Raw genomic sequence first — 9,203 nt, forward strand, 5'->3', positions numbered from 1 at the left:
GGCTCTCTCATGCCATCCTTTAAATGCCTGCATTTCCTGTTGATTGGGAACATTAGGAAGAACTGGTTCTTCTTCATTTCCTGTAATGAACTCCCAATAGCCTTTTCCCATAAGAAAATTCGTCATTCTAGACTTCCATGCTTGGAAGTTGTTCTTGTCAAGCTTTTCAGTGACAATCTGTGAAAGAGAATCAGACGCCATTACAGAACACTGCAAGATATTCTGTCACTGTGAAAAACACAGCTTTTGCCTCACATGGGCAAATCTGCAAAACTGACGAAAGTGGTATTTGACCACACAGTCACTTCCTAGTGACGATTTTGCATCAACAGGCAACAAGCATGATTCTGCAACTCTCAATATCTGTGCGCACAGGCACACGATGCAATTTCCACGGCAACTTTTCACCGACGAACAGAGTAGTGGTCGCACAGCAAAACAGGGCCTTTTTCTGAGTGCCTGCGAAGGACTTCCACCTTCAAAATGGGCCCCGAAATGGCCTCGAATCAGAAAAATAAAGTCACCAAGGGCTTTGCCCCATCCCGTAGCATATACTACCCTCTCGCCACACTGCGAAGGGCATCTCAATCTGAGACAGTGCACTCTTGCACTTCTGCCTGTGCTACCTGCAGAGATTTGCTCCCAAACTCGAGAAAGGAAAGCAACACTGGTCCTCTTACTAGGACACTGCGAACTTGGTTTGATTTCTTGAGCTCCTTACCACGAACAAGGCTTTGATACCATGTGAAGATAGTGGGAGAGAGGGAAGGAGTCTCACTTGTGGCTTTCTCACACACACAATGGGGAAATACACACACAGGTGGAGGCTGAAAACAGTTTTCCTCTTCTTTGTTGTGTAAGCCAAAAGAACTCAAGTACAAAGAAATAGAAGAATGCTATATGTGGGTCTCAAACCAAACTCAACTAACTAAGGTGGCATACTAACTGAGCCACGAACTAGAGTAGATAAGGATAGCTGTCATCCAGCTATTATTCGTGGGCGGTGTACCAACCGCATCTGCAGCTAACAAGTTGGTGACATAAATGCACAACGGTCACCCTGGCATATCACGAGTGGAGCTTGATATCTCAACAATCCAATGGTGGGATATATGGATATTGGTGTCCCTTGCACATTTTTCCTTCATATCGCGTGTAGCATCCACATGCGAATATTTGCCTTCTTATTCCCCAGAGGCCTACATATGGCATTTGACCCCCTGATACTTTGCAAGGACATTAAAAATAAAATTTACAAGACCCTTGCAAATTTTGGTGCTAATTCAACAACGGGATATATGGATGTGGATGTTCATTGTGCATTTTTCCTTCACATACATAGTATCCACATGCAAATATGGGCATTCTTGTTCCCTGATGTCACATCTGACATCTAATGCACCTTTTACTATTAAAGGACATTAAAACAACCTGTTTTAAAACCCTTGCATTGATCCAATTGTGGGATATATGAATGTTGGTATCTATTGCACATTTTTTCTTCATATCGTATAACATCCACATGTGAATATGTGCATTCTTGCTCCCTAGTGGCACATATGGCATCTAATTCACGTGATACTTCGGAAGGAAATTAAAACCAATTTTTAAAAGACCCTTTCAAATTTTGAAGCTAATCAGATGGTGGGATATACAGATACGAATGTCCATTGTGTTCACATATATAGCATCCACATGTAAATATGGGCATTCTAATTCCCCGGTGTCACATCTAGCATCCAATGCACCATACACTTTGCAAGGACATTAAAAAAACTTTTTTTAAGACCCATGCAAAGTTTGGTGCTGATCTAATGGTGTAGTATACGAATCTCGGTGTCCGTTGTGCTTGTTTCCTTCATATACATAGCATCCACATGTGAGTATGTGCATTCTTGTTTCTCGATGGTCACACAGCATCTGATCCACCTAATACTTTTTAGGGACATTAAAACCAGTTTTTTAAAGATGCTTGAAAAGTTTGGTGTTGATCCGATGGTGGGATATACAGATGTGGAACATTGTGCATTTTTCTAATGTACATTGTTTTAATATGGGCATTCTTCCTCCCTAGAGTCACATCTGGCATCCGATGCACCTTACACCTTGTAAGGAGATTTAAAAAAAATATTTTAAGAAGCTTGCAAAGTTTGGTGCTAATTTGACGGTGGGATATATGGATGTAGATGTCGGTTGTGCATTTTTCCTTCATCTCGTGTAGCATCTATGTGCGAATATGTGCATTCTTGTTCCCCGGTGGTCAAACGGCATCTGATCCACCTGATACTTTTCAAGACATTAAAACCAATTGTTTTGACCCTTGAAAAGTTTGGTGCTGATCCGACGGGGAGTCACATTCGGCATCCAATGAACCTTACACCTTGCAAGGAGATTAAAAAAAATTATTTCAAGAAGCTTGAAAAGTTTGGTGCTAATCCGACAGTGGGATATATGGATGTGGATATCGGTTGTGCATTTTTCCTTCACTTAGCATCCACATGCAAATATAGGCATTCTTGCTCCCTGGTGTCACATCCAAAATCCTATGCACCTTACACTTTGCAAGGACATTAAAATAAATTGTTTTAAGACCCTTGCAAAGTGTGGTGCTGATTCGACAGTGGGATATACGGATGTCGGTGTCCGTTGCGCATTTTCCCTTCATATCGATTAGCATCCACATGCTAATATGTGCATTCTTGTTCCTCGGTGGCACATATAGTATCTGATCCACCTGATACTTTGCAAGGACATCAAAACAAAAATTTCCAAGACCCTTGCAAAGTTTGGTGCTGATCCGATGGTGGGATATACGGATGTAGATGTCCGTTGTGCATTTTTCCTTCACATACATAGCATCCACATGCAAATATTGGCATTCTTGTTTCCCGGTGTCACATACGGCATTCCATGCACCTTAAACTTTTCATGGACATTATAAATGCTTGTTGTAAGACCCTTGCAAAGCTAGGTTCTGATCTAATGGTGGGATATACAGATGTTGGTGTCCATTGCACATTTTTCCTTCATATCGCGTAGCATCCACATTTGAATATGTGGATTCTTGTTCCCTGGTGGCACATAAGGCATTCGATCCATTTGATACTTTGCAAGGACATTGAAACCATATTTTTTAAGACCCTTGCAAAGTTTGGTGCTGATCTGCCGGTGGGATATACATATGTGGATGTATGTTATGCATTTTCCTTCACATACATAGCATCTACATGTAAATATGGGCATTCTTGTTCCCCGGTGTCACATCCAGCTTCCGATGCACCTTACACTTTTCAAAGACATTTAAAAAACTTGTTTTAAGTCCCATTCCAAGTTTGGTGTTGATCCAATGGTGGGATATACAGATGTCAGTGTCTGTTGCCCATTTTTCCTTCATATTACGTAGCATTCACATGCAAATATGGGCATTCTTGTTCCCCAGTGTCAAATGTGACATCCAATGCAGCTTACACTTTTCAAGGACATTAAAACAACTTCTTGCAAAGTTTGGTGCTGATCTGATGGTGAGATATATGGATGCAGATGTCCCATTTAAAGAACTTGTTTGAAGACCCTTACAAAGTTTGGTCGCATGGACGAAAATGAGCAAGCAAGTAATGGGCAAGGTAGACCTTGTAGTAGCTTCCAAGGTAGGAGCGGTTTCCATAATGCAATCTAGGGGTAGAGTAAGATGTTGTGGGGCACTTTTGTTAGAGTGAAGAGAGAGATGAATTGAAAGAGACATGGATGGGATAGAAGGTTGAAGAAAGGAGAGGGCTAGGGAAGAGGATGAAGGGGTTGACAGCCAATGTACCTTCACTCACTATTCATTGTTAAAAATGACCCAACAAAGGGTACACACATATTTTTGCTTCCCATACGGAGCCGTATCATGCAAGTATGGTCGTTTTGCCCTCTCACTGGCACATCCGGCATCCAATGAACCTAATACTTTCAAGGGCATTAAAACAAATTATCTTAAGAGCAGTGCACATTGTAGTGTCCATCTAATGGTGGGACATATGGATGTCCTTGTCGAATGTCTATTTTTCCTTAACAATATATGTAAGATCCACATTTGGATTGTGCCATTATTCCTTCTTGGCATGACATTGAAGGACATCCAATGATCTTGAGCCTTTGTAATGATCTTAAAACCAATGGTGGGATATAAGGATATGGGCATCCTTTGCACATTTATTGAAGAACATTGTTATAGATGTACAAAGTTATCTAATGTATGGTCAATCATGTGAGTCTAATGTTCCTTTGGGATCCTTTCTTAAGTCTCATTTTCTACAAGACTCTCTAAATGAGGCCATTCATACATTTCTATTATCCACTTATTTCTTTATTTTGGTTGTCCCACTCATAATAACTTACACCATTAATATATCCTTCCTTTTTGATAAAGTGGACCATGGATATTTCTTCTTTTCCTTGAATTGGATTTGTAGAGTCCTAATTAGGTAACCTGAATTTTATAATTCATATAATTTATATATTTCTATAAAGCAGTCTTTCACGATCATCATTTTGACTTATAAATGTTTGCACAATGTATGATAAGATTTGAAACTTTTCTAAAGGGAACTTTCACATGGGTGTTCCTTATGCTTAAAGTTCTTTCAATGTACATGTTACCACTAGTTCAATGCTCTTTCATCCGTCAAAGGCCGCGGTCGGTTGGAAGAGAATTTCAACCGTCCGATCCTTTGTACTTTCTACAAGGAAGATGAAATCTATACAATTGCATGTCAACATCACATCAGAATTCTCTTTCATTGCTTATGCGTTTTCCTCATGCTTAAAGTTCTTCGATGTACATGTAACCACTAGTTCAATGCTCTTGCATCCGTCAAAGGCAGCGGTCAGCGGTTGGGAGAGAATTTCATCCGTCAAAGGCCATAGTTGGTTGGAAGAGAATTTCAGCCGTCCGATCCTTTGTACTTCCTACGAGGAAGATGAAATCTATACAATTGCATGTCAACATCACATCAAAATTCTGCATTTGTCGTGTTGGCTGTTGGAGGTACGTTCGTAGATCATTTTTAGCTTTGGAATTTCGTAGAGGTTGATTTGCTTGTCATTGTCAAAGCCTCCCGCTGGGCCCTCGATGTATGGGAAAAGCCTCCTCCATGCTTTTCCCTTATACTTGAAGGCTTGAAGATTCATCACATAGTTGTTAGTGGAATGGCCAACAATTTTATTTCCACATCCCAACTTCAAATATTTTCTATGTTCCTAACTTCTCCTTATGACCATAGCCGGGGTTGTGTAGCTTTTCCCCCATCCCAACATTGAGGTTGCTTGGTTAGTGGCTTGGTTAGTGGGTGGCTAACATCAATGAGGTTAGCTCGGGGGGGTCACTATGTATAAAGCCTCTATATCACGTGCGTTCAAGGCCTATATTTAAAGTCCCTTATCTGTAAAAAATTTCATGAATAAAATGTACCCCTTTTCTATACAAATCTGTAATTTTTTTCCAAAACTATTTTAAATAGTCCCTTATGTATATTTATTTCTGTAAATTTTAGAAATAAAAAAATTCCTTCTGTTGAACTCACGTGATAGGGTTACATATGATGAGTGACCCCCCCGAGGAGGTTAGTGGGTGGCTAACATTGGGGGTAGTTTCCCCCCAAAACTCTCCCTCCCAAACCCCTCACTGCTCGACTGTGGAGGAGCTCCTCAATCCCCTCACTCAATCACCGCACCCTTCAGTCCCCATTCCTACACTGAGAGTATCCCAGGAATCGTACGGGTGGTCTAGCATGCAGTAACACTCACCATATGCATGCGTAGCAGAAACACATCCATCAGAGGAGACCAGGAAGGTAGCAAGCTAGAAGAGGAGAGGGAGGCTGCAAGACTCCATATTCAACGTGCTGAATGATATCGTAAGAAAGCTTTCGTTGTTTTTTATTTCGTAGACAAAGAAATTGAAAAGCAAAACAAACCATGTGCGTGTTGCTTTACGGGATCACCTTGAAATAATTGGCCTTAAAGCATAGCTCATTACGAGACCTCGGAATAAAATGAAGGCAAGAAGAGATAGTTTGTCTAAAGCATTGTTATAGCAGTAGTCTATCCTATAACAGGAGCAGGTGCTAGCAATCCTTTGTTTTTCCAGTCCTTCAAAGAACTGTGGGTGCTCTTCAAATATCTAGATGATATCTATGATTAGTTCATAATTTTCGAGCCTGGCAAATCGCAACTCGCCGATCTACCACAGCTTAAAATCATTAAATTCTGAGAATCGTTACTCTAGTTTGTAAATTGTGAAAAAGAAAGAGCTTCACGATTAAGTTGCCATTGAAAAAATTCAAAGAATGTGCTCTATTGATCATAAATGCTCGAGATGTAGATATAAATGTCACCACAATGTTGCATGGCTACTACACTACTTAGTTCTTCTTGGCGAAGGAGGCTTTGAGTTGCACCACAGTCGACTGCAAAACATCGAAAGCTTCTGTCAACACAACGCTTGAAATTCCTAACCTGAACAAGGTCCGCAGAAGAGACACCAAGCGGGGGCCCGCGCTGCTAAAGGATGTGAGCCCATAGGCCATCTGGCTGGAGCTTGGGTTTAACTGGAAATGTACCAGGCCCTTGGGGAAGATGAATAGGTCTCCCTTCTGTGGCGTTTGATTGAAGAGGTTGTTGGTGGTGTCTAGGAGGCCGACTTGAAGACTGCCTTAGCAGCTTGGTGCCTCGAGGGTGAGTGTGGGGGGGATTCAAGGAGCCCGATTGGAACTCTAGGAAGGTAGCGAAAATTCCCAAGCCGTTGAGAGTAGGGAAGGCATCCACAAAGGCCTTGATGGGCTTGAAGGTGCTAGCAGGAGCGTTGGCCCCTCTGTGGAAGCCTATGAAGGTGAAGAAGTTGCCATTGAGGGTGCTTGCATTGACCCCTATGGGGACTGAGACATTGGCGAGGAGCTTAGGGTCATTGGCACTCACGTGAAGTAGGTACATTGTACAAGCAAAGATAAGGAGCATTCCATACATGGATATGGAGGTGGTAGCGGTGGCCATGTTGATCTTTGACTTTTGTCAAGAAAGCCTGCATGCATGTCAATGTAATAGACAACCACCAGTCAGAAGGATAAACAAATGCACATGGTTCTAGCTCTCTAATCTCACATGAAAAGTGTTCATGTGTCTTCTAAACAATCAAGTTGCATACCTAAGTTGTGGGTAGCCTGCAAGTAGGATGACATTGATCAAGTCTGGAGCTTCAAACGATCAAGCTGAGGTAAGTGTGGGTTGTGCATATATGGAGCTTTGAGCAAGTAGCGGGTAATCGAATGATGAGAAAATGGTTGGGCACTACTTATGGACATACGTCCCTAGAAAATGGTGCCATGGGAGTACCACCGGCTGCGAGTTTCTTCAAGGTCGTAAAGCCACGAATGGAGGGAAGAAGTGGATGTTGGTAATGTTTGCTGTAGACCTCGTCATAGAAATGATTTTGGTCATTTGCCCTTTGAATAGTTGAGCAAAAAACGCAAGCTTATACGGAGAGGCTTCGAGATTATTTAGCAGACAGACTAGAGCTCCAAGCATCTAGCAGTCAAGTGTGGTGTGTAGAATGAGAGAGAGATGCCAAAAGGAAACTGTGTATCATGGGTGGGTGGAAGCAATTTGCGAGTGACTTAGGTCTTCAGAGTGGGGATTTGGTGGTTTTCCAATTGGTGTCCAAAGGGCCCTTTCAAGTGCAGTTGTATGAGGGCATTTCTAAAACTCTTAGTTCCAAGAAAAAACACCAGAGCGAGAGCTCAAGTCCATAGAGGAGTTAACCACAAAGGATGGCTTTGTTCTGAAAGCATGCGCAAGTGGTGAATCAGTCCAACTACCCAAGAGTAGAGATTTAATCATACAATCAGAAACTTAAGAGAAACCATGGATGAGAGAAACGATTGAACAATAGAGAGAATAGAGAAGAGATATTGTAAACTTGATTGGAATAGCATGGCACTTGATTACATGGATGATTAAAATAAAAAAATAAATAACATGATCTTAAGATTATAAAGCCTTGATTTGGCTATGGTCTTCCTTACACTATCAATTAGATGATTATTTTTAGGTGAAAATGTGAATTCTTATTTGGATATAAAACACACTATTCAAAATTTGACTTTCTCTCCTGGTTTGGAATTTTTTTTAGAGCATATCCTCTCCATTCAACTCTACTTAGTGAGCTCAAAAATTGGGTTTTTTAGAGCACTAAATGGGTCACTTATATACAAATATGGCCTTATTAAGCTAAAAAGTCAAGTGGTGACCTCTAATTAAAAAAAAAAAGGCTCAATGAAGCTATAATTCCCAAACTTGTGCATGGTGCCCCCATCCAATAACTATAATCATAATAATAGTAGTCTCCTAACTCCAGTTCAATTTTAACACTTTACTGATAAAGTGAAAATATGACACCATATGAAAAGAGTTTGTTAAATTCAACATATAAGTGGTGTATAGATACACCATTTTTTTGAAAAAAAAGAGTTTGTTGAATTCAATATATAAGTGGTGTATAGATACACCCTTTTTCTAAAAAACAAAGCATGCAATACATTATCTTATTGGTGGTGTATAGATACACCATTTGTATGGAAAAAAGCATAAAAAACATTATCCTATTCATCTAAATCTCGTTCAAAGTCATCAGATTCATGTAATGTATTTGCACTTGATGGGTCAAGTCTTGCCAAATGATGTTTAGTATGGACACGACTTGGATCAAGGATTGTGATACATTTTTCAACATTGTATCCATGCTTCTTTTTAAAACTTCGTGTCCTCAATTTCCAGTAATGAATAATGCTACTGACTTCCACCTCTGTTAATCCCTCATTATTTGGAACCCATTCACATTTCTTTTGCAAGCATCCCTCATAGAGTTGTTTTATTGTATATCTGCTCGGGAGATTTTTCAATGGCTTTGGTTCATATCATAAAGCTGTGAATGTTAAAGGAGTTCCCTTGTCATCCCTTTCTATCTTAGAAACCTTTGCAACCCAAATTGGGCCACCTTGGATCAAATGCCAAACTGCAAAAAATAGACCCTCTTCAATCTCATTAGATGGTATAAACTCTGGTAAGGGTTTGTCTCCCTTCCTGCCACAATATTTTCGAGGTAAAAGGCATTCCTCTGCTTCCTCCATATCTACTAACATATTTATATCCAAAGGAAAACTTGGTAC

The 9,203-nt window shown here is 40.5% G+C and overlaps 1 pseudogene; it reads right to left on the minus strand.

Annotated features, from left to right (window-relative positions):
• Positions 1-6,404: 6,404 nt before the first annotated feature.
• Positions 6,405-7,032, minus strand: LOC147890768 (putative germin-like protein 9-2; annotated as a pseudogene).
• Between the last annotated feature and the right edge of the window lie 2,171 nt (positions 7,033-9,203).

This window comes from Dipteris shenzhenensis, chromosome 18 (genome assembly GCF_047967505.1).
Source record: "Dipteris shenzhenensis isolate YYH24624 ecotype China chromosome 18, Dip_SZ_1.0, whole genome shotgun sequence".
Lineage (NCBI taxonomy): Eukaryota > Viridiplantae > Streptophyta > Polypodiopsida > Gleicheniales > Dipteridaceae > Dipteris > Dipteris shenzhenensis.